Source organism: Bos indicus x Bos taurus, chromosome 15 (genome assembly GCF_003369695.1).
Source record: "Bos indicus x Bos taurus breed Angus x Brahman F1 hybrid chromosome 15, Bos_hybrid_MaternalHap_v2.0, whole genome shotgun sequence".
Taxonomy (NCBI): domain Eukaryota; kingdom Metazoa; phylum Chordata; class Mammalia; order Artiodactyla; family Bovidae; genus Bos; species Bos indicus x Bos taurus.
The window spans coordinates 40,918,446-40,944,707 of NC_040090.1; the positions used below are offsets into that span (position 1 = coordinate 40,918,446).

The following is a 26,262-nucleotide window of genomic DNA, read 5'->3' on the forward strand; positions in this document are numbered from 1 at the left end:
CCCAGCTCATCCTAACTCTAAGAAGCCCACCGGCCTAAACCGCAGATAGCCTTCTCCCCAGCCCCGCTCCCTGACGTCCATGGCTGGCTTTTTCTCTAGTAGAGCTGGTGATGTCTCCTCCTTCGCCAGATGTGAATCAGCCTGCTCTGTATTTACACTTGGCTTATAAATGGGGAAACTGAGGCTCAGAAAGAAGCGAGGCCTTTCCCCAAGGTTACTCTGAAAGACAAAGCCTGGAGTTGAATCCTGAGCTTGTGATCAGTCCCTGCCCTCTCACCCCGATTCCAAGCAGGCCTTTTCCCTTGCACATGGTTGTGCCCTTCTCTCTCCTAGAGCCTCCAGAGGCCCCTGTTACTGCGAGCTCCCCTTCTGCTTCTGACAATTCTCAGTTCCATCCCTAAGCAAGTTCTCCTGAGAGAAGTGGGGGACCAGGAGAGAAACTTGCTTCCTGGTACTTGGATTGGGACCCTCCGATTTGATTTCCCACAGAATCTAAGCAGAAAACAGGAGATCAGAAATCAAGAAGGCAATGTGTATAGTGGTTACTTCTAGTAGGCTCTAGAAACAGTGCTCAGATTTGAAACCTGACTTTATCATTTACTGTGTGACCTTGGGCAGTTTCCAGGTGCCAGCAATCGTGTTTCTTGTGATTACATAAAATGAATGCTCATACGGGTTAAGTGATCAGAATAGTGTCTGGAAGTAGAAGGCACTCAATAAATATTAGAGATTATATTATTATTCCAACAAGAGGTGTGCCTAGGGACTGTTCTGACAGGCTGCTGCTAAAGGCCTGAGAAGGCAGCTGGCTTCCCCAAAGGCTCACCCTGAGTTCTCTCCTGGGTACCTCTCTCAAGTATTGGTTCCCGCGGGGAGGGTGACTTGGAGGTCACAGCCAACATCACTTGAAACCATAGCACCTGATCCTCTTTGTATGTAACCTGCCTGAACCAGTAAGAAAAAAAGTGCAGAAAAGATAGCTTTACAAAGTGCATTGAGGGTGGTGCCTCACCCTGTCTTGCATGCTGGGGACACAGAGACAGGAGAGGAGGCTCAGAGAGCTAAATGGTTACAATGCATGGAAAGGGGGCATCCTTCCAGGATGGGTGATAGTCAGGAAAGGCTTCCAGGAGGAGATATAATCCGACCTGAGTTCCAAAGGACCAAAAGAAATATCTCAAGTGAAACAGGGAGAGAAAGATGTTTCAGATAGCATGTGCAACAACACACAGGGAGTGACAGGTTGAAATGGTTACATAGGAGCAACAAGATGTAATTCATTTCTCTGGAAGACAGAATTAAAAGATGAAACCAGGGAGAGAGGAGGAACAAAGCAGGAAAGGCTTCAAATGCCAGGCTAAAGAATTTACCCTGTGTCAGAGGAATGGTAAACTGGAGGAGTTTAAGCTGAGGCGTGACAAGATCTGATTTACATCTTAGAACGTTCACTCTGGGAGTCATGTAGAAGAAGAGACTTAAAAAGGCCTTGATTATTCTCAGTTTGAAGTCCAGAAACTTTTTATTCAATGTGTCCAGGGTGATCAGGTGCTAGGAGACCTCTCACACTAACTGAACTCATAAAACAAGTTAGAAACAAAAGACTATATTAATTTGCCCTGGGAAATGTAACTGCTCAGAGGCCCAGAATATTCAACTGTAAAGTGATCTCCTTCCAGTAGGAAATATGTTTGGCAGAGTGATTGCTTCTTCCAGATTCAGAGGAAAACAACAGAGCTGCGTGCTCTTGTTTTAGATTAAATCCTCACTTCCACTCTTGCTAGTTATGTGAGCAGAGGTACATCAGTTAACTTCTCTGAAATGGGAATAATCATTCTTACCCCCACAAGATTGCTTTCAAGATTCTTAATTTTTTTAATGAAGGAAGAAAGGAATTTAAATGTCTGGAACATAATATACTCTTTTCTTCTTAAACCAATGTTTCTTTCTAATATTTATTTATGTATTTGGCTGCACTGGGTCTTAGTCATAGCATACAGGATCTTCGTGACACATAGGCTCAGTAGTTGTGGCTCGGGCTTAGTTGGTCCATGGCATGTGAGATCTTAGTTCCCTGATCAGGGATCTGACCCATGTCCCCTGCATTGCAAGATGGATTCTTAACCACTGGACCACCAGGGAAGTCCTCATAACATACTCTTAATAAGCAGCAACTTGGAGCACCCATTTCAGCACCGAGGATCTGGGAGAGAGCAAGTCGACATCTGAGGGAAGGTAAATACAGGAAATACTCCTAGACTTCTCTGGTGACTCAGATGGGAAAGCATTCTGCAATGCAGGAGACCTGGGTTCGATCCCTGGGTTGAGAAGATCCCCTGGAGAAGGGCCTGGCAACCCACTCCAGTGTTCTTGCCTGGAGAATCCCATGGACAGAGGAGCCTGGTAGGCTGCAGTCCATGGGGTTGCTAGGAGTCAGACACGACTGAGCGACTTCACTTTCACTTTCCACTTTCATGCATTGGAGAAGGAAATGGCAACCCACTCCAGTGTTCTTGCCTGGAGAACCCCAGGGACAAGGGAGCCTGATGGGCTGCCGTCTATGGGGTCGCACAGAGTCGGACACGACTGAAGCGACTTAGCTGCAGCAGCAGGAGGTTGGTCATAACTTTCCTTCCAAGGAGTAAGCGTCTTTTAATTTCATGGCTGCAGTCACCATCCACAGTGATTTTGGAGCCCAGAAAAATAAAGTCTGACGCTGTTTCCACTGTTTCCCCATCTATTTCCCATGAAGTGATGGGACGGGATGCCATGATCTTCGTTTTCTGAATGTTGAGCTTTAAGCCAACTTTTTCAGTCTCCTCTTTCATCAAGAGGCTTTTTAGTTCCTCTTCATTTTCTGCCATAAGGGTGGTATCATCTGCATATCTGAGGTTCTTGATATTTCTCCCAGCAATCTTGATTCCAGCTTGTGATAAACTATACTAAAAAAGAATAATAATATTTTTAAAAAGAATGTCTACATGGTGTATAACTGAGTCACTTTGCTGTATAGAAGACATTGGCAGAACATTGTAAATCAACTATATGTCAAAAAAAATAAAATTTTAAAAAGAAGCAAATGAGATTAACTAATTAATTAAAATTTTAAGAAACAAATGAGACTTTTTCTGTCTCTCTTTTTTGCCTTCCACCAGCTAGAAGTAAAGAATTTGGAGGTTCTAAGGAATGGCAAAACAGAAGACAGAGAAACCTGGATCTCTGAATCAACTACATGGAGGAAAGGCTCTCGCTGACCAAAAATACCCCCATAGGACTGTTTGGTGAACAGAAAATAGACTTCAGTTGTGTTAAGCCACTGGTAATGTGTTGTTTTTTGTTATGGCAACCAGCATTACCATCACTCAAGTAGAAGACATTGGGGTGGGGGAAACAGATTACAGAGAGCCTTGTAGGCACATTGTAAACATTTTACCTTTGTCTCTGAATAAAATGAAAAATCACTGGAGATCCACAATGTGGATCACAATAAACTGTGGAAAATTCTTAAAGAGATGGAAATACCAGACCACCTGCCTCCTGATGCATGCAGGTAAAGAAGCAACAGTGAGAACCAGACATGGAACAACAGACTGGTTCCAATTTGGGAAAGGAATACATCAAGGCTGTATATTGTCACCCTGTTTATTTAACTTAAATGCAGAGTACATCATTTGAAATGCTGAGCTGATGACTCACAAGCTGGGATTAAGATTGCCAGGAGAAATATCAACAATCTCAAATATGCAGATGATACCACTCTAATGGCATAAAGTGAAGAGGAAGTAAAGAGCCTCTTGATGAAGGTGAAAGTGGAGAATGAAAAAGCTGGCTTAAAAGTCAACATTCGTAAAACTAAGATCATAGCATCCGGTCCCATCATTTAATGGCAAATAGATGGGGAAACAATTGAAACAGTGATAGACTTTACTTTCTTGGGCTCCAAAATCACTTTTGCTTGTGCTTCCCTGGTGGCTCAGATGGTAAAGAATCTGCCTGCAATGTGGGAGACCTGGGTTCAATCTCTGGGTTAGGAAGATCCCCTGGAGAAGGGAATGGCAACCCACTCCAGTATTCTTGCCTGGAGAATTCCATGGACAGAGGAGCCTAGTGGGCTCTTGTCCATGGGGTAGCAAAGAGTAGGACACGACTGAGCGACTACACTTTCACTTTCCAAAATCACTGTGGATGGTGACTGCAGCCATGAAATTAAAAGATACTTGCTCTTTGGAAGGAAGCTATGACAAATCTAAACAGTGTATTAAAAAGCAGAGACATCACTTTGCTGACAAAGGTATAGTCAAAGCTATAGTTTTCCCAGTAGTCATGTATGAATGTGAGAGTTGGATCATAAAGAAGACTGAGCACCAAAGAACTGATGCTTTGGAATTGTGCTGTTGGAGAGACTCCTGAGAGTCCTTTGGATAGCAAGGAGATCAAACTAGCCAATCCTAAAGGAACTCCACCCTGAATATTCACTGGAAGGACTGATGCTAAGCTGAAGGTCCAATACTTTGGCCATCTGAGGCGAAGAGCCAATTCATTGGAAGAGACCTTTATACTGGGAAAGATTGAAGGCAAAAGGGGAAGGGGGCGGCAGAGGATGAGATAGTTAGATAGCATCATTTATGCTATTGAATGTATCAATATTGATATATTTGAGGAAATGCCAGGAAATAGTGAGAGACAGAGGAGCTTGGCATGCTGCAGTCCACGAGGTTGCAAAGAGTTGGATACGGCTAGGCCACTGAACAACAAAAGGTACCATTTTAAGCATTTTATATACATTAACTCTGTCTAGAACTTGTCCTGAACTCAAGATTTGTATATCCAACCGATTTCTATCATATAAATCTGAAAGTCGCTAAGAGACATCTCAAAGTTAACATATTCCAAATCAAATTTCTAATTTACACCCATAATACGATGCCCCTTCCATACGCTTTCCCTATCTCAGTAATTGGCAACCTCATGCTTTCAGTTCATTTCAAAAACTTCACACTCGTTCCTCTCTCTCTCTCTTTCCCTCCCTCCTCACACTTATACCACATGCACACAAACACACAGACACACACATATGCACACATACCACATCATATCCATTAGAAAAGTCTATTGCTTTTGAAAATTTTAACAAAGTAAAGCATAGAAAGTTGTCTACTTTTAACCCTTGTTTGGTTCAGAAAGTTATCAAAGGAAGCTGGAGAAAGAACAGGTTTTTGAAAGTGTGAAACATCTTGGTTATGTGAATTCCAGAAAATCACTAAGCATGGTTTGAAAAATATTGGGTTAGTCAAAAAGTTTATTTGAGTTTTCAATAACATCTATTGGGAAAATCTGAATGAACATTTTGACCAATCCAACACTTTGTAACTATATCTTATAAGTTACCCGTACGTTTAGTTAGTATTGCTGGATAATGATATCAATAGTGGAAAAACTGAGGAAAAACACAAATTCATACTGTATAAAATATAATGATAGCTACGATAATAAATCCATTATTTTTAATATAAAGAAAAAAGTAGGTAATTTTATTAAGTCAGTTTATTTCCCTTTGCTTAATACATAGTCAATAAACATTTCTAAAATATCAGTTTGAAATACACAGGGTTACTTGCCTTATAACTCCCATGGGTGTCAGTTCTTCCCTAGAGAAATGTAGGAATAGCAGAACTAATCTTGCAAGTTTGTACCTTACATAGAAGCACCAAAGTAAAGAGAGGGAAGGAGGATGTGATCCCAATAGATCAGTTCAAGAGCAGAGAAGTGAGCCCCTAGGAATGGTCCACACAGGTCCGCTTACAGACACGAACCTTCCTTCAAAAGCTGGAATGAGGTCATTGGTATATCTTGGATCAACACTAACTGCAAAATTATATATATTTGCATTGCAGTATTATGATTATACAGTGGAAGTGAGAAATAGATTTAAGGGCCTAGATCTGATAGACAGAGTGCCTGATGAACTATGGAATGAGGTTCGTGACATTGTACAGGAGACAGGGATCAAGACCATTCCAATAGAAAAGAAATGCAAAAAAGCAAAATGGCTGTCTGGGGAGGCCTTACAAATTGCTGTGAAAAGAAGAGAAGCGAAAAGCAAAGGAGAAAAGGAAAGATATAAACATCTGAATGCAAAGTTCCAAAGAATAGCAAGAAGAGATAAGAAAGCCTTCTTCAGCGATCAATGCAAAGAAATAGAGGAAAACAACAGAATGGGAAAGACTAGGGATCTCTTCAAGAAAATCAGAGATACCAAAGGAACATTTCATGTAAAGATGAGCTCAATAAAGGACAGAAATGGTATGGACCTAACAGAAGCAGAAGATATTAAGAAGAGATGGCAAGAATACACAGAAGAACTGTACAAAAAAGATCTTCATGACCCAGATAATCACGATGGTGTGAGCACTCACCTAGAGCCAGACATCCTGGAATGTGAAGTCAAGTGGGCCTTAGAAAGCATCACTATGAACAAAGCTATTGGAGGTGACGGAATTCCAGTTGAGCTATTCCAAATCCTGAAAGATGATGCTGTGAAAGTGCTGCACTCAATATGTCAGCAAATTTGGAAAACTCAGCAGTGGCCACAGGACTGGAAAAGGTCAGTTTTCATTCCAATCCCAAAGAAAGGCAATGCCAAAGAATGCTCAAACTACCGCACAATTGCACTCATCTCACACGCTAGTGAAGTAATGCTCAAAATTCTCCAAGCCAGGCTTCAACAATATGTGAACTGTGAACTTCCTGATGTGCAAGCTGGTTTTAGAAAAGGCAGAGGAACCAGAGATCAAATTGCCAACATCCGCTGGATCATAGAAAAAGCAAGAGAGTTCCAGAAAAACATCTATTTCTGCTTTATTGACTATGCCAAAGCCTTTGACTGTGTGGATCACAATAAACTGTGGAAAATTCTGAAAGAGATGGGAATACCAGACCACCTGATCTGCCTCTTGAGAAATTTATATGCAGGTCAGGAAGCAACAGTTAGAACTGGACATGGAACAACAGACTGGTTCCAAATAGGAAAAGGAGTTCGTCAAGGCTGTATATTGTCACCCTGTTTATTTAACTTATATGCAGAGTACATCATGAGAAACGCTGGACTGGAAGAAACACAAACTGGAATCAAGATTGCCGGGAGAAATATCAATAACCTCAGATATGCAGATGACACCACCCTTATGGCAGAAAATGAAGAGGAACTCAAAAGCCTCTTGATGAAAGTGAAAGTGGAGAGTGAAAAAGTTGGCTTAAAGCTCAACATTCAGAAAATGAAGATCATGGCATCCGGTCCCACCGCTTCATGGGAAATAGATGGGGAAACAGTGGAAACAGTGTCAGACTTTATTTTTCTGGGCTCCAAAATCACTGTGGATGGTGACTGCAGCCATGAAATTAAAAGATGCTTACTCCTTGGAAGGAAAGTTATGACCAACCTAGATAGCATATTCAAAAGCAGAGACATTACTTTGCCAACAAAGGTTCGTCTAGTCAAGGCTATGGTTTTTCCTGTGGTCATGTATGGATGTGAGAGTTGGACTGTGAAGAAGGCTGAGCACTGAAGAATTGATGCTTTTGAACTGTGGTGTTGGAGAAGACTCTTGAGAGTCCCTTGGACTGCAAGGAGATCCAACCAGTCCATTCTAAAGGAAATCAGCCCTGGGATTTCTTTGGAAGGAATGATGCTAAAGCTGAAACTCCAGTACTTTGGCCACCTCATGCGAGTTGACTCATTGGAAAAGACTCTGATGCTGGGAGGGATTGGGGGCAGGAGGAGAAGAGGACGACAGAGGATGAGATGGCTGGATGGCATCACTGACTCGATGGACATGGGTCTGGGTGAACTCCGGGAGTTGGTGATGGACAGGGAGGCCTGGCGTGCTGCGATTCATGGGGTCACAAGGAGTCGGACGAAACTGAGCGACTGATCTGATCTGATCTGATCTGATTGTTTGTAAGAGCAAAACAAGAGAAAAGAAAACAAACAAAACCAACTGGAAACAATCTTAATATGCAGCTTTAGGGAACAGGTTAAAGAAACTACAGCTTGTACAAATACTGAAATATGCACCTGTAAAACAAAACAAGAAGAAAGGATAAAAGAAAAGACAAGAAAAAAAGGAGACTCATTAGATACTGATACAGAAAAAAATACAAGTTGCTTTGCTAATGTAAAAAGCAAGGTGCAAAACTGCGTATAGTAGTTAAAACATGGAAGTAACATAAGTGTCTCTCAGTAGGTGACTAGATAAGGAAAATGTGGTATATAGATACAGTGGAATATTATTCAGCTTGAAGAAGGAAGGAAATTTTGACATATGCTACAACACAAGTGAGGCTTGAGGACATCATGCTGAGTGAAATAAGCCAGTCACAAAAAGACAAGTACTGTGTGATTCCACTTATTTAAGTACCTAGAAGAGTCAAAGTCATAGACACAGAAAAAGAATGGTGGTTGTCAGGGGCTGAGGCAGGGGGAGAGGAATGAGGAGTTTTTGCTTAATTGGCATAGAGTACCTATTTTGCACATGAAAAGAGTCATGGATGATGATGGTGGTGGCACAACATTATGAATGCACTTAATGCCTTTGAACTGTACACTTAAACATGATTAAAATGATAAATTTTATGTGTATTTTATCACAATTTCTGAAATTAAGAAAAAAATTACACAGTAAAAATAAAATAAAACTTCAAGGTAGACTTCTCTGGTGGTACAGTGGATAGGAATCTGCCTGCCAATGCATGAAACACAGGTTCAATCCCTAGTACACGAAAATTCCACCTGCTGCGGAGCAGCAAAGCCCCTAGAGCGCCCAAGCCACAGCTACTGAACCCCTAGGCCTAGAGCCTGTGCTCCGCAGCAAGAGAAGCCACCATAGTGAAAAGCCTGTGCACTCAACAAAGAGTAGCCCCTGCTCGCTGAAACTAGAGAAAGCCCCAGCAAAGCAACGAAGACCTAGAGCAGCCAAAAATAAATAAATAATTTCAAAGTAACGCACAATTCTTCAGTTATTCTGAACTTATTTCTTGGACGCTGGTTTTTAAAAATGAAAAGGTAGGTATGAGCTAAAGATACAATTAAAATGTGGAAGAAAACAATATACAGGTAGAGGATTAAAAGACACAAAATATTAGGTAGAAAATACGCTGCTGCTGCTGCTGCTGCTGGGTCGCTTCAGTCGTGTCCGACTCTGTGCGACCCCATAGACAGCAGCCCACCAGGCTCCCCCGTCCCTGGGATTCTCCAGGCAAGAACACTGGAGTGGGTTGCCATTTCCTTCTCCAATGCATGAAAGTGAAAAGTGAAAGCGAAGTCGCTCAGTCGTGTCCGACTCCTAGCGACCCCATGGACTGGAGCCTACCAGGCCCTTCCGTTAATGAGGTTTTCCAGGCAAGAGTACTGGAGTGGGGTGCCATTGCCTTCTCCGAGAAAATACTGCAAGGGAATACAGCTAATATTTAATATAAATATAAATGACATGAGAATGTGAAAAATTGTGAATCACTATATTGTACACTTATAACTTTCATGATTTTTACATTAACTCTTCTTTAAAAAATAAAAATAAATAAAATGTAGAAGAAGCAAACTGACTTATTAAAGAAGAGCTTTGAGAGGAGCTCTAAACAGATCTCTGAAGTCAGACACCCAAGGTTCAAATCTCAGCTTTACCATTTATGAAATCTGTATTTTTAGGTAAATTTCTTAACCTCTCTGAGCCTTAATTTTTTCATCTGTAAAAGGAAAACAATAATGTTATTTGTCTCATATGTTTGTTGTGTGAATTAAAGTGATACACATAAAAAAGAATGTGCGTGTATTGTGCTATCATCTGTGTAAAAAGAATAAAAGAAATATGTACTTTATTCTTTCTTGTATATGCATATACTATTTTTGGAAGAATAAATAATTTTGTTAAAATGTATTGTTCTAGAAATGGAAACTCACAGGGATCTAGAGGGGAAATATTTCATTATACATTGTTTTTTACTTTTTGACTTTTGAACCATAAGAATGCATTATTTACTCAAAAACAGACAATATTAAAACTTTTTAAAACGCTATCCCCTTCCTCCACTGCCCCCTACTCACACAGCAAGATTAATCCTCTGGAGACATGGCTCTGGTCATGCTACACCCGTCCAGTCAGAATCCTTGGTAGGGCACAAACTCTTTCCAGTGTGACTGCTAAGGCTTTGTATGATCCAGGCTCAACCCACCCACCTTATTATTCTTCCAACATCCCCCTTCACACCATCTATCTCCAGTCAAGATTTACTACTCACTACATTCCCAGCAGTCACCCCACTTGGGATGAAGTACCCATAACCAATCCTCATTTGGAAAGCCCAGAGTTAATCACTCATTTGTGGCTCCTCCTCTGTTACCCACCCAGGGTAACAGACCCTTGGACGCTTTAACAGATAGAAGTTGATAAGAAGCCAGATGAGATATTCAGGCAAGGCTTTATTGGGACTCCTGCTGTAGTACAAGGTAATAGGGGCCCTTGCTCACTCCCTAAGGGGAATGAGTTGATCCCTTAAATGGGATGAGGGTAGGGGCAGATCAGTGGGTTGGGCTTGAGGGGTGGCTTGAACCTGCCCACTCCCAGTTCACAGTACAGCATTCAAGAAAGGCCTTCAGGTGAACTCACAGGTGCTCAAAACCCCTTCTCTGCAATGTTCAATGAAGAGTTCACCATGTACAAACTGAAATGAATCCCACTGATTATACAAAAAAATGCAAGCTTCATAATACAGGCTTTCTTCCTTAAAAAAAAAGTTATGTATTTGGCTATGCTGGCTTTTAGTTGCAGCACGCAGGATCTTCAATTTTCACTGTGCCCTATCGGGTCTTTAGTTGTGGTCTGTGAACTCTCCGTTGCTGCATGTGGGATCTAGTTCCCTGGACTAGGGATCGAACCTGGATCTCCTGTGTTGGGAGCTCAGAGTCTTAGGCCCTGGACCACCAGGGAAGTCCCAATACAGGCTTTCTTAACACAAGAAAATGCAAACACTGCTGGGTATAGAGTGACAGACTCACAACATCTCAGGCAGTCAGGTCCCTCTGTACACTGATCCATGCCCTGCTGTCCCACCAGCCCCCAGTACTTCATTCATGACCAGCATCAGGCTCCTCATGTCACTTGTTGACGCAAGAGCTCTAAATTGGTTGAAAACCAGATATCACATTTAGCCACTATAACTCACAGCAACCAAGAAGCCCCAAAGAAGAGTCAGCAGCAAGCAGCATCTCCTGCCCCATGGCCTGAGGAGGTATAAAGTTGAGCAACAGGAAGAGCAAATTGCCGATAATGTTCACAATGGTGCAACATTCCCAGAAGTTGTGCATGATCGTGTGCATGTGTTTATCTATGTATGTGTCTGTTTACTTATATGTGAGTGAACATTTGTATACAGAGTTGATCATGTATATATAGGCACTTAAATATTTTAGATGTATCTTCATATTTGCATGCATCAATAATTGTATGTGTGTGTAGTGTGTGAGTATGTGCGTGTGTGTGTGTGTTGTGTATATCTGAGAAGGCTGAACGAGTTGCTAGACCAGATAAGCAGAGGCTCTTGACAAACCTAGGAGTGATTCACTGGTGGTCCCTTCTGTCCCCTTGTCCCTTCTATCCTCCTGGGTTGAGAATCTTTTGAGAGCCTGGGTAAATGTCTAAGTGTTAGTCATTCAGTCGTGTCCAGCTGCAATCCCATAGACTTTAGCCCATGTGTTTCCTCAGCCCATGGAATTCTCCAGGCAAGAATACTGGAGTGGGTAGCCATTCCTTACTCCAGGGGATCTTCCTGACCCAGGGGTCAAACCCGGGTCTCCTGCACTGCGGGCAGATTCTTTACCATCTGAGCCACCAGGAAAGCCTGAGAGTCTGGGTAGATGACCTTATATGTGCTGCATCCCCTGGCTGTGAACACAGCCCCTTACTATTCCCATCAACTCGAGAGCCAAGAGCTTTCTGAGAAAGGCCAGATGGTCTGCTGAGGGGAAGTGAAAGGCCTTTGGACCAGATCCCACGAGGAAGATATATTTAACTGGCTGAGCTCACAAAGATTTTGGAGGGGGAGGTGGTGAAATTGTTATATGTCTTAATTGTGATGGTGGTTACATAATTGTGTATGTTTGTCAAAACTTACAGAATTGTACACCAAAAAAGTGAATTTTACTGTAAATCATATCTTAATTAAAAAATAGGAAAAAGTCTGTACAATTGACAATTGAATAATTTAGTATTTTTTCAGCTATGATCAAAACCAGTGTCACAGTATTAATTTGCTAGTTTATATCAATTTGTCTTTAGTATGGCAGACAAAAAAGAGTAATTACATATAGAAAAATTAATGAAATTTAATTGTTGAAATGATCAAATTTATAATAATGAATTGACAGACTTAAACAGCACAAAACTTTTTAACACATCAAGTATTAACTATAATCAAACTGAATTTCTAAAAAAGTTCACAGAATTATGTCCTAGGTTATATTTGGGGACCTCTTTGTTTTTATTCACACATAAGAAAATGTTCCTTTTTTTTTTTTGGCTGTCCCACATAGTATACCAGATCTTAGTTCCCCAACCAGGGATCGAACCCATGCCCCTTGCAGTGGAAGCGCTGAGTCCTAACCACTGGATGGCCAGGGAATTTCCGAGATGTTCTCTTTTAAGAGTACAGTTTAATGTACTCTGTGGACAAAGAAGAGATATTATTGGGTTGCTGGTAACTGGAGCTTGCAAAAGAATTATTAATAATTACTATTCAATGCAATACACTCACAATGTTCAATAGATTTTAGCAAATGTTAAAGAAATGGTTTGGATTTTTTCTGAGCCTGAATAAAAGTTCATGAAATTTCAGGAAGAGGAGGAGGAGAAAGAAAGATGCAGATGCCGCTCCTGGGGACTGGAAATACTCAGTGAACGACACTCAGGAACCAGGAAACCCGGGTTAGAATCCCCACTATACAATGTGCTCGGATGAAGTGACCTCGGCAGATTTCTCATTCTCTCAAGTCTTTGGCTTACCCAGTTTTACAGAGAAATACAGTTTCTAATAGCTGCAACTTTCAGAGTCCTTTTATTGCTTTCCCACCTCAGATACCCTATAATTAGAAAGATACCTCTGAAAAAAACTGCCTAGATAGTTTTCCCATTTTTTATTAATAAAAGATACATTAATCTTATTTCAGACCTTTTAATTAACACAAGATGTGTAGACCACAACAAGTTAATGTAATTCTAGCCAAAAGCAAAAGAAAAGGAAGCTTGGTGGGGTTTTTTAGCCTGCACAGGCTTCTCCTAAATAAAAATATTATTCTCCTCCACCGCTGCTGCTAAGTCGCTTCAGTCATGTCCGACTCTGTGTGATCCCATAGACGGCAGCCCACCAGGCTCCCCCATCCCTGGGATTCTCCAGGCAAGAACACTGGAGTGGGTTGCCATTTCCTTCTCTAGTGCATGAAAATGATAAGTGAAAGGGAAGTTGCTCAGTCACGTCTGACTCTTAGCGACCCCATAGACTGCAGCCTACCAGGCTCTTCCATCCATGGGACTTTCCAGGCAAGAGTACTGGAGTGGGTTGCCATTTCCTTCTCCAATCTCCTCCATTAAACTTTCTCAAATGTTGGAATTGGCCAAAAGCCCTCACCAAGATAATTTTCATAAGCTCCTAGGGGCAAGGCGATATAAAGTGAAGAACCGGTTTTGATTCTCAACTGAATGTCTCTGAAGCTGCTATTCAGAGGTGTGCCTGGGCCACCCCTTGGCCTGTTGTCTCAACCCACGTGTGGGCAGGCCTGCTGCCTGCTACCCACTAAGTTTGCCAAGCTCAGGTTGTAAGTTATCCCCATTCGTGCCTCTGACTCCTGGGGACCCTGAGGGTAACAGGCAGGGCTACCATTCACAAGTACACAGACTGAGCTCTGCCCAAGAGATAGGATTCATTGTGGTCACTATTCATTCACATAGTTATTATGACAGTTTCCCAACAGATGGCAGTAAAGTATCTTAAGAAAGGGGCATCTTTTTCTAGTTCACCCCAAATCATGCATGAACTACCAGTGGGGCTCCATTTTCTTTGCATTGCCCAATGTAGTGCTGGTAAACAGCAGGATACACGAAGTAGAACTGGGCCTCACAGAACTAGAAAGTCAACACCAGTTTCTCTCTCTCTTTCTCTCTCTCTCTGTGTCTCTCTTGGCTTCTTTCCGTTCCTCTGCTCTTTCTTCCCCCTCACCTTCCATCCACATTCCTTACTCACCTGTTTACAAGTGCACTATACTGGATGTAGTAATTGGAGTCTACAACCATTCTTACCACCTTCTATTATACCCAGGGCCACCTCCATGGGTGTATGTACGTCCTATGCACAGGACTCTGTATTGAGAACTTGATTTAATGCTGGGTTGTTGCCAGCATTAAATTTTTATTTATTTATTTATTTATTTGGTTGTTCCAAGGAGCTTGCTAGATCTTTTTTTTTTTTTTTTAACTTTACAATATTGTATTGATTTTGCCATATATTAACATGAATCCGCCACAGGTATACACGTGTTCCCCATCCTGAACCCTCCTCCCTCCCCATACCATCCCTCTGGGTCGTCCCAGTGCACCAGCCCCAAGCATCCAGTATCGTGCATCAAACCCGGACTGGTGACTTGTTTCATATATAATATTATACATGTTTCAATGCCATTCTCCCAAATCATCCCATTCTCTCCCTCTCCCACAGAGTCCAAAAGACTGTTCTATACATCAGTGTCTCTTTTGCTGTCTCATATACAGGGTTATTGTTTCCATCATTCTAAATTCCATATATATGTGTTAGTATACTGTATTGGTGTTTTAATTCCAGGACCAGGGATGGAATTGGGTCCTAGAAGTGAGTGCGCCAAGTCACTGGACCGCCAGAGAATTGCCTTAAAATTCTTAGTAACTTTATGAGCAGATGGTGTTCCTTGCTGTCTCACTCCCGTACAACCTCTGCAGTACTACACAGGTGGTGAATTCCGATGGACCTATGATGCCCCTTAATTCACGAGACTCAAAGCCAGTACAAGGCAAACTCATGATGTCTACAACTGCATAAGCAGGAGTGCTGACTATCCTGACAGGGTGTGCTTTCTGTTCAAACCGGAACTTGCTTCTAACACAGAAAGAAGGCAATGGCATTCTAAGAAATGCAGGGCTTCTCTGATGGCCCAGTGGTTAAGAATCCCCCTTGCAATGCAAGGGACACAGGTTCCATCCCTGGTCTGGGAAGATCCCACATGCTGAGGAGCTGCTAAGCCCATGTGCCGCCAACTACTGAGTCCACCTACTGCAGCCACTGAAACCCTCATGCCTAGAATCCTTCTTCCCCAACTAGAGAAACCACTGCAATGAGAAGCCTGCACACCGCAACAAGAGAAAGCCCACGTGTAACAATGAAGACACACCATAGCAAAATACAAAAAACCTTTTAAAATGCAGACAGTGGGTTGGCCTGTGGTGCAACCATCAAGCTCCAGGCTGGTCTGGGGCTCCAGTGCTCTCCTTCCCCTCACTGAGTGCTGCCTGTTGCAGAAGAAGCCATGGTGCTTCGGATCACCAGGAACACAAAGACTAATGCTGAAAATAAGCTGAAAATCAGTATGGCAGGGGCAAAGCGCTTGCCTGTGGCTACTGCTGCAACCTCTAAGCCTGGGCTGAGGCCCCGAACAGCTCTTGGAGACATCCGTAACAAAGTCAGTAAACAGCCACAGGCCAAACTGCCCTTGAAAAAGGAAGCAAAAATTTTAGCTGCAGGAAAAGTTACTGCTAAAAAAGTAGCAAAATCTCTGGAAAAGGCTCCTGTACATATGCCGGAGCCCCAGCTGAGGCCGGAGACAGAATCAGAGCTTGTTAAGGAAGAGAAACTTTCCCCTGAGCCCATTTTGGTTGATACTCCGTCTCCAAGCCCCATGGAAACATCTGGCTGTGCCCCTGCAGAAGAATATCTGTGTCAGGCTTCCTTGGATGTAATTCTTGCAGTGAGTGATGTGGATGCAGAAGACGGAGTGGATCCAAACCTCTGTAGTGAATATGTAAAAGACATCTATGCTTATCTGAGACAACTTGAGGAAGAGCAAGCAGTCAAACCAAAATACCCAATGGGTCGTGAAGTCACTGGAAACATGAGAGCCATCCTAATTGACTGGCTAGTGCATGTTCAAATGAAATTCAGGTTACTGCAGGAGAACAGGTACATGACTGTTCCAAAATTGATTGGTTCGTGTAGGATAATTGTGTGCCCAAGAAGATGCTGCAGCTGGCTGGAGTCACTGCCATGTTTGTTCCAAGCAAATGTGAGGAAACGTACCCTCCAGAAATCGGTGACTTTGCCTTTGTGACTGACAACACTTACACCAAGTTCCAAATCAGACAGATAGAAATGAAGATTCTAAGAGCTGTAAATTGTAGTCAGGGTCACCCTCTACCCCTGCATTTCCTTCAGAGAGCATCTAAGATTGGAGAGGTTAATGTTGAGCTACATACTCTGGCCAAATATCTGATGGAACTAACTATGCTGGACTGTGATATGGAGTACTTTCCTCCTCGGATTGCAGCAGGAGCTTTTTGCTTAGCACTGAAAATTCTTCATAATGGTGAACGGACACCATCTCTACAGCATTACCTGTCATACACTGAAGAATCCCTTCTTGTTGTTATGCAACACCTGGCAAAAATACGGTCATGGTGAATCGTGGGCTTACAAAGCACATGACTATTAAGAACAAGTATGCCACATCTAAGCATGATCAGCACAGCTGAATTCTGCACTAGTTCAAGATTTAGCCAAGGCTGTGGCAACGGTGTAACTTGTGAACTTTGGAATACTATCTGCAAATAAAACTGGCACCATGTGCCATCTGTGCGTGTTATATGCTACATTCATTTACTTTTAATACAGTTTTATTCCTTTTTACTTATCTCTTCACTCATTTGAACGTGGCTACTTTCCACTTTGGAAGGACTGATGTTGAAGCTGAAACTCCAGTACTTTGGCCACCTGATCCAAAGAGCTGACTCATTGGAAAAGACTCTGATGCTGGGAAAGATTGAGGGCAGGAGAAGAAAGGGACGACAAAGGATGAGATGGTTGGATGGCATCTCCGACTCAATGGACATGGGTTTGGGTGGACTCTTGGAGTTGGTGATGAACAGGGAGGCCTGGCGTGCTGCAGTTCATGGGGTCACAAAGAGTCAGACACGACTGAATGACTGAACTGAACCGAACTTTCCACTTGAGGATAAAAGTTGTTTGTTTAAAAACAACTGTTTTAAACAACAATTGTTTAAAAACAAACAAACAAACAATTTTCAGTTACTGGGTACCCAGCTAATATATACAATTGGTTCTTCTGGGTTTTTGTTTTATGTGCCTGGCTTTACTTAAGATGATTTACTAAACTCTTGAAGGCATTTAAAATCCTGATGTGTTTTACATATCATACTGTATGTAAGCCCAAGTCATCTTAAGAGACTCTGCTGCCTAGTTCTACGTAAGGAAAAGTCTACCGTCTCATTCCTAGTCCTCCTGATTGCTATTTCCTCTGGTGGTTGCTACCATAATTCTAAGTAATCTACTTCTACTGCTTTCTTATATTATCAACTTTAGCTAGCATCAGCATTTTCACTTGGAAAAACAAGAATTTTAATTTATATTCAAAATCTAATTTTTGTTTATTAGTTAAGAAAATAAAACAATACTTAAAACAAGATAAAAAAATGCAGACAATGGAAGAACCCTAGCATATTCTTATTTATGTGACTTCCTTGTAGTAACTGATGACTTGCCAAAACTGGCGATATAAAAGGAAAGGGAAAAACAGGGCAACCCATAATTCTTTTCCTTTCAGGCCTTTCTCATTTATCAGTAAGTCAAAGAATATTGGTAGAACATGTGCTCATCAAGAAGTGAAATAAAATCTGTTGAGTTACTTTTTGCAGTATTTCCACTATTCATGTAAGAATGAAATGCATACGTGTATATGAGTTTCAAAGCAGAACTATATAATTTCGGCAATTCTACATGCAGTAAAACCCTCTGATATTTGCATTTAAAACTGCCACTGCACAATATAAAATCAAATATAAAATTCAAGCTCATAATTTACTATTTTAATTTTTCTTTGCTTAGACCAACATTGGGAGAAGGCAACTCCAGTTGCCTTCAGTACTCTTGCCTGGAAAATCCCATGGACGGAGGAGCCTGGTAGGCTGCAGTCTATGGGGTCGCTAAGAGTTGGACACGACTGAGCGACTTCACTTTCACTTTTCCCTTTCATGCATTGGAGGAGGAAATGGCAACCCACTCCGATGTTCTTGCCTGGAGAATCCCAGGGACAGCGGGGCCTGGTGGGCTGCCGTCTATGGGGTCGCACAGAGTCGGACACGACTGAAGCGACTTAGCAGCAGCAGCAGACCAACATTAAATAAAAACGCCAGGACACATCAAGAAGATCCTGGAAGGAAGGAAAAACCTCTACATTTTAGTACTTTTAATAGCACTATTTCTTTTCTGCTTTTTGAAAAAGGAGTTCCGCATTTTGTTTTCTTTTTTATGGAAATATAGCTGATGTACAATACTATGTAAGTTTCAGGCATACTACATAGGATTTGACATTTGTGTGCATTATGAAATAATTACCATGATAAGTTTAGTACCCATCTTTCCCCAAACATAGTTATTAAAATGTTATTGATCATATTCTTTATGCTATGTATTACATCCCTGTGGCTTATATTTTATAATGGGAGGTTTGTACCTGTTAATCCCCTTCCACTATTTTGCCTCTACAAGCCCTGCTCTCGTTAGGCAACCACCTGTTTTTATCTCCATATCGATGACTCTGTTTTCATTTTTGTTGTTGTTGTTGTTTTTAATGCCATTCTTTATTATACAAGTAATTCATACATAAGAGTATAAGGAAGAAAATAAAATGACCCACAATTCCACCCTCAGAGATAGCATCACATTTTTGTTATGCTTTGGTGATTTCTGTCTTGTCTGATGGCCTTTGAGCTGGACTTGGGATCTGGAATACAGACACTATAGCTGAGTGAGACTTCAATGCAACTTTTTCCCACAACTTTATCTAATTATGTTTAGGAACAGGATGCTGCTAACAGGAATTTGGCAGACTTCCCTGCCTCCACATCCATTTGATCATGGTTATTTTTTTTAACTCAAGTATAATTGACCTACAACACTATGTCAGTTCCAGGTGTACAACATAGTGATTCAATATTTCTATACATTGCAAAATGACCAATGTGATCAGTCTAATTACTTTTTGCCATATACAACATTTTTACAATATTATTGACTGTGTTCCCCATGCTATATATTTCCTCCTGGCAGATGACTCATTTATTTTCCAGCTGGAAGTTTATATCTCCATTCTTGAAGGAATACCAGTTGATTGGGACTTCATCAACTTTCCCTCTCAACAGCAAAGTTCTTGTCCTCAAAATACTCATGGTTAGTTAGGAGTAAATAGACCTAACTACATTGAGAATTGGAGAAGGAAATGGCAACCCACTCCAGTGTTCTTGCCTGGAGAATCCCAGGGACGGGGGAGCCTGGTGGGCTGCTGTCTATGGGGTCGCACAGAGTCGGACACGACTGAAGCGACCCAGCAGCAGCAGCAGCACATTGAGAATATTTATTCCTTTAGCAGCTGTACAAAATTTCCTCATGGAGGAGGCTGTCTTGTGGTTTAAGGCTGAGAGTCCAAAGATAATCTTTTAACAGGGCAGATTCTATTAACCAGTATGCCATTTACTTGTGTCTGACAAGCCAGCTACAGCCTCATTTTAGCTTCAGTTGTTTTGTTTATTCTGCTGTTTTAAAGTCAATGATTGTAGCAATTCCAAATAATGACAGTTATATCTTTCCCTTCTTTACACCTAATATTTCTTAGTCTTTCCTTATAGCATTAGGCCAAGACTTTCAGTACCACATCAAATTGTAGCAATCATAGTGGGAATCTTTATTTTGGTTCCCAAATAAAGTCTTAAAGAGAACGCATCTAAAATTTTCTATTAAGAATGACATTTGGAGGACTTCCCTGGTAGTCCAGTGGTTAGGACTTTGTTCTCCAATGCAGGAGGTGTAAGTTCAATCCCTGGTGTGGAGCTAGGATCCCACATGCTTTGAGGACAAAAACCAAAGCATAAAACTAAAACAATATTGTAACAAGTTCAATAAAGACTTTAAGGATGGTCCACATCAAAAAAAAATCTTAAAAAAAAAGAATAGCATTTGTTATAAGGTTTTGGTAAACAATTTATCAAATTAAAGAAATAATCTTTTATTACTGATTTGTAATTATAAAAATTATAATTTTATCATATATAGATATTGAACTTTATAAAAAAATTTTCTGTAGCTATCAAGATAATATATAGTTTTCTCCTCTTAATATAGCAAATTACCCTGATAAATTTTTCCTATGTTGAACTATCACTATACTCTGAGAATAAATTCTATTCATTCTCAATGTATTTTTTAAATATAAGAGTTGGATTTAGATATACAATATTTAGAATTTTTGCATCTGTGTTCATAAAAAATGTCTATAATTTTGTTTTACCTGAATTAGTCTCACCAGGTTTGGGAATCAAAATTATAAAAGGCTTTCACATTGAACTGGAAGGTTTTCTATCTTTTTCTACCCTCTAGAAAAGCTTGTATAAGATAGGAATAAACTGTTCCTTCAAAATTTGTTAGAACTTATCTGAGAAACACCTGGGTTTTGAGACCTATGTGTCTGATTCTCTTTGAAATTTCTTTTAATACATTTTGGTCTGTATGGTTTTCTGTCTTTTCTTCTGCCAGTTGTGGCACTGTATTTTTTTTAGTTGAGGTTCATGCCAGCTTAGTTGCCCCATGGCATATGGGCTCTATGTTCCCCGACCAGGGATTGAACCCATGTCCCACACATTGAAAGGCAATTCTTAACCACTGGACCACCAGGGAAGTCCCCATTGTATATTTTTGAAGTTTTTCCAAGAATCTATCCATTTCATCTAGATTTTTCAATATATATTTAATTCAGAAATATAAAAAGTTTCTGTTGTACATACAGCCATTTTTCTTGTCTGTATTTTATTTATTTGCACATTTTCCTTTTTGCTTTGATCAGTCTTGTCAAACGTGTAACTTAATCTTCAAAGTACTAATTTTTATTTTGTTAATCTTTATTGCCTTTTTGTTCTTTATTTCATTAATTTGTACTGTTATTCTTTTTTGTTTTTTGTTTGTTTTCTTTTGGCCTTTGACTTTTTTCTGTTTCCAACACATTTATATAATTTGCTTGTTAGGTTTTTTTTTTTTTTTTGGCCAAGCTGTGTGGCTTATGGGATCTTAGTTTGTGGACCAGGGATTGAACCTCAGCCCTTGGCAGTGAAAGCATGGAATCCTAAGCGCTGGACCACCATGAAAGTTCCATCATTTTGGTTTTGGTTTTTTAACAATGTACTGCATTTTGTTTGTTTTTTAATTAAGCATTTTTTCTGAGATAATTGTAGATTTATGTGTTGCTTTAAAAAATAATGGGGCTTTCCTGGTGGCTCAGATGGTAAAGAATCTGCCTGCAATGCGGCAGACCTGGGTTTGATCCCTGGGTTGGGAAGATCCCCTGAAGAAGGGAACGGCAATCCACTCCAGTATTCCTGCCTGGAGAATTTCATGGACAGAGAAGCCCAGCCAGCTACAGTCCATGGGGTCGCAAAGAGTCGGACATAACTGAACACCTTTCACTTAAAAAATAATATGGAGAGATTTCATTTACTTTTTACCCAGTTCCCTCCAAAGGCAGTACCTTGCAAAGCAATACCACAACCAGAATATCAACATTGTTACTGTCAAGACACAGAACACTTTCATGCTACAGCAATTTCTAATGTGATCCTTTTATAGCCACACCCATTCCTGTCCTACATCTACCCTTTCCTTAGTCTCTGGCAACCACTAGTATCTATCCATGTCTATAATTTTGTCATTTCTAGGATGTTACAGAGATGTATCATATCTATTATATTGTGACTGGCTTTCTTTCACTTAGTATAGCTCTTTGGAGATTAATTCAGGTGATTCATGAATCAATAACTCATTCTTTATTATTGCTGAGAAATATTCCATGGTATAGATGGGACACAGTTTAATAGTTCACCCATTAAAGGACATTTGCATTGTTTCCAGTTAGGAAACAATTTTATTATGAAAAAAGCTGTTATAAACATTCATATGCAAATTTCTTTGTGAACAGTCTGCATTTCTCTGGGAAAAAGGCCTAGGAGCTCAGTTATTGGATTATATGATATTCCAATCCTAAAAGCTATTTCAAATCCTAAAAGATGATGCTGTTAAAGTGCTACACTCAATATGCCAGAAAATTTGGAAAACTCAGCAATGGCCACAGGACTGGAAAAGGCCAGTATTCATTCCAATCCCAAAGAAAGGCAATGCCAAAGAATGTTTAAACTACTGCACAATTACATTTATCTCACATGCTAGCAAAGTAATCCTCAAAATTCTCCAAGCCAGGCTTCAATAGTACGTGAACCAAGAGCTTCCAGATGCTCAAGCTGGATTTAGAAAAGGCAGAGGAACTAGAGATCAAATAGCCAACATCCATTGGATCATTGAAAAAGCAAGAAAATTCCAGAAAAACATCTACTTCTGCATTATTGATTATGCCAAAGCCTTTGACTATGTTCAGCTCAGTTGCTCACTCATGTCCAACCCTTTGTGACCCAATGGACTGCACCATGCCAGGCTTCCCTGTCCATCACCAACTCCCAGAGCTTGCACAAACTCATGTCCATCGACTCAGTGATGCCATCTGACCATCTCATCCTCTGTCATCCCCTTCTCCTCCTGCCTTCAATCTTTCCCAGCATCAAGGTCTTTTCCAATGAGTCAGTTTTTCGCATCAGGTGGCCAAAGTATTAGAGCTTCAGCTTCAGCATCAGTCCTTCCAGTGAATATTCAGGACTGATTTCCTTCAGGATTGACTGGTTGGATCTCCTTGCTGCCCAAGGGATTCTCGAGTCTTCTCTGACACCATAGTTCAAAAGCATCAATTCTTCGGCACCCAGTTTTCTTTATGGTCCAACTCTCATATCTATACATGACTACTGGAAAAACCATAGCTTTGACTAGATGGACCTTTGCTGGCAAAGTAATGTCTCTGCTTTTTAATATGCTGTCTATGTTGGTCATAGCTTTTCTTCCAAGGAGCAAGTGTCTTTTAATTTCATGGCTGCAGTCGCCATCTGCAGTGATTTTGGAGTCCAAGAAAATTAAGAAAATTAAACTGTTCCCATTGTCTCCCCATCTATTTGCCATGAAGAATGGGACCAGTTGCCATGATCTTAGTTTTTTGAATGTTGAGTTTTAAGCCAGATCTTTCACTCTGGTCTTTCACTTTCATCAAGAGGCTCATCAGTTCCTCTTCACTTTCTGCCATAAGGGTGGTGTCATCTGCTTTTCTGAGTTTATTGATATTTCTCCTGGAAATCTTGATTCCAGCTTGTGCTTCATCCAGCCCGGCATTTTGCATGATGTACTCTGCATATTAGTTAAATTAGCAGGGTGACCATATACAGCCTTGACATATTCTTTTCCCAATTTGGAATCAGTCTGTTTCATTTCCAGTTCTAATTGTTGCTTCTTGACCTGCATACAGATTTCTCAGGAGGCAGGTAAGGTGGTCTGATATTCCCATCCCTTAAAGAATTTTCCACAGTTTGTTGTGATCTACAATCAAATGCTTTGGTGTAATCAATACAGCAGAAGTAGATGTTTTACCGGAATTCTCTTGCTTTTCCGGAAAACTCTTCCACAGTTTGTTGTGATCTACAATCAAACGCTTTGGTGTAATCAATACAGCAGAAGTAGATGTTTTACTGGAAATCTCTTGCAAATTGCCAACAGATGGTGGCAATTTGATCTCTAGTTTCTTTGCCTTTTCTAAATCCAGCTTGAACATCTGGAAGTTCTCGGTTCACATACTGTTGAAGCCTGGATTGGAGAATTTTGAGTATTACTTTGCTAGCATGTGAGATGAGTGCAATTGTGCGGTAGCTTGAACAATCTCTAGCATTGCACTTCTTTGGGATTGGAATGAAAACTGACCTTTTCCGGTCCTGTGGCCACTGCTGACTTTTCCAAATTTGCTGGTATATTGAGTGCAGCACTTTCACAGCATCATCTTTTAGGATTTGAAATAGCTCATCTGGAATTCCATCACCTCCACTAGCTTTGTTCATAGTAATGCTTCATAAGGCCCACTTGACTTCTACTTCCAGGATGTCTGGCTCTGGGTGAGTGATCACACCATTGTGTGACTGTGTAGATCACAAACCATCGTTTGACTATGTAGATTACAACAAACGGGAAAATTCCTCAAGAGAGGGAAATACCAGACCATCTTACCTGCCTGGTGAGAAATCTATATGCAGGTCAAGAAGCAACAGTTAGAACTGGAAATGAAACAGACTGATTCCAAATTGGGAAAAGAATATGTCAAGGCTGTATATGGTCACCCTGCTTATTTAACTTATATGCACCATGCAAAATGCCAGGCTGGATGAAGCACAAGCTGCACTCAAGATTGCCAAGAGAAATATCAATAATCTCAGATATGCAGATGACACCACCCTTATGGCAGAAAGTGAAGAGGAACTGAAGAGCCTCATGATGAAAATGATAGACCAGAGTGAAAAAGCTGGTTTAAAACTCAGCATTCAAAAACTAAGATCATGGCAACTGGTCCTGTTACTTCATGGCAAATAGATGGGGAGACAATGGAAACAGTGAGAGACTATTATTGGGGGCTCCAAAATCACTGTAGATGATGACTGCTGCCATGAAATTATAAGGCACTTGCTCCTTGGAAGAAAAGCTATGACCAACATAGACAGCATATTAAAAAGCAGAGACATTATTTTGCTGACAAAGGTCCATCTAGTCAAAGCTATGGTTTTTCCCATAGTCACATACAGATATGAGAGTTGGACCATAAAGAAAGCTCAGCGCCAAAGAATTTATGTTTTTGAACTGTGGTGTCAGAGAAGACTCTTAAGAGTCCCTTGGGCAGCAAGGAGATCCAACCAGTCAATCCTGAAGGAAATCAGTCCTGAATATTCATTGGACGGACTGATGCTGAAGCTGAAGCTCTAATACTTTGGCCACCTGATGCAAAAAACTGACTCATTGGAAAAGACCCTGATGCTGGGAAAGATTGAAGGCAGGAGAAGTGGACAACAGAAGATTAGATGGTTGGATGGCATCACTGAATTGATGGACATGAGTTTGAGCAAGCTCCAGGAGTTGGTGATGAACAGGGAAGCCTGGCGTGCTGCAGTCCATGGGGTCGTAAAGAGTTGGACATGACTGAGCGATTGAACTGAACTGATGATAGTTCCATGTTTAAGAAATTCCAAAACTGTTTTCCAGATTAGTATACTGTTTAACAGTTCCACCGCAATGTATAAACAAATGATCTAGCTTCTCCACATCCCTGTCAATATTTAGTATCACCACTATTTTTCATTTAGTCACTCAGATAGTTGTGTAAGAATACCTCATTGTGGCTCAATTTGTAGTCCTCTAATGATTGACTGTGTTGAATATCTTTTTAAATATTAATTTATTTATTTTAATTGGAGGCTAATTACTTTACAAAAATATGGAACGCCTCACGAATTTGCACATCCTTGCACAGGGGCCATGCTAATCTTCTCTGTATCGTTCCAATTTTAGTATATGCGCTGGCTAAGTGAGCACCGTTGAATATCTTTTCATGTGCTTATTTGTCATCTGTATATCATTTTTGACCAAATATTAGTTCATATCTTTCACCCATTTTCTAATTGGATTTTTGGGTTTGCTTCCCACTCCAGTACTCTGGCATGGAAAATCCCATGGATGGAGGAGCCTGGTAGGCTGCAGTCCATGGGGTCGCTAAGAGTTGGAGACGACTGAGTGACTCCACTTTCACTTTTCACTTTCATGCATTGGTGAAGGAAATGGCAACCCACTCCAGTGTTCTTGCCTGGAGAATCCCAGGGACGGGGGAGCCTGGTGGGCTGCCGTCTACAGGGTCACACAGAGTCGGACACGACTGAAGCAACTTAGCAGCAGCAGGAGCAGCAGCAGCAGCATACATTCTAGATATCAAGGCTATTTTGGATATGTGGCGTGCAA

At 40.9% G+C, this 26,262-nt stretch overlaps 1 non-coding gene and 1 pseudogene across 1 annotated transcript; one reads left to right on the forward strand and one right to left on the reverse strand.

The window, feature by feature from the left end:
• The first annotated feature begins 15,595 nt into the window (after positions 1–15,595).
• On the forward strand, positions 15,596–16,892 carry LOC113905140 (annotated as a pseudogene).
• Positions 16,893–25,738: 8,846 nt separating this feature from the next.
• On the reverse strand, positions 25,739–25,842 carry LOC113906094. Its single transcript, XR_003514784.1, has one exon. It is a non-coding gene; the product is annotated as a U6 spliceosomal RNA (small nuclear RNA).
• Positions 25,843–26,262: the final 420 nt, after the last annotated feature.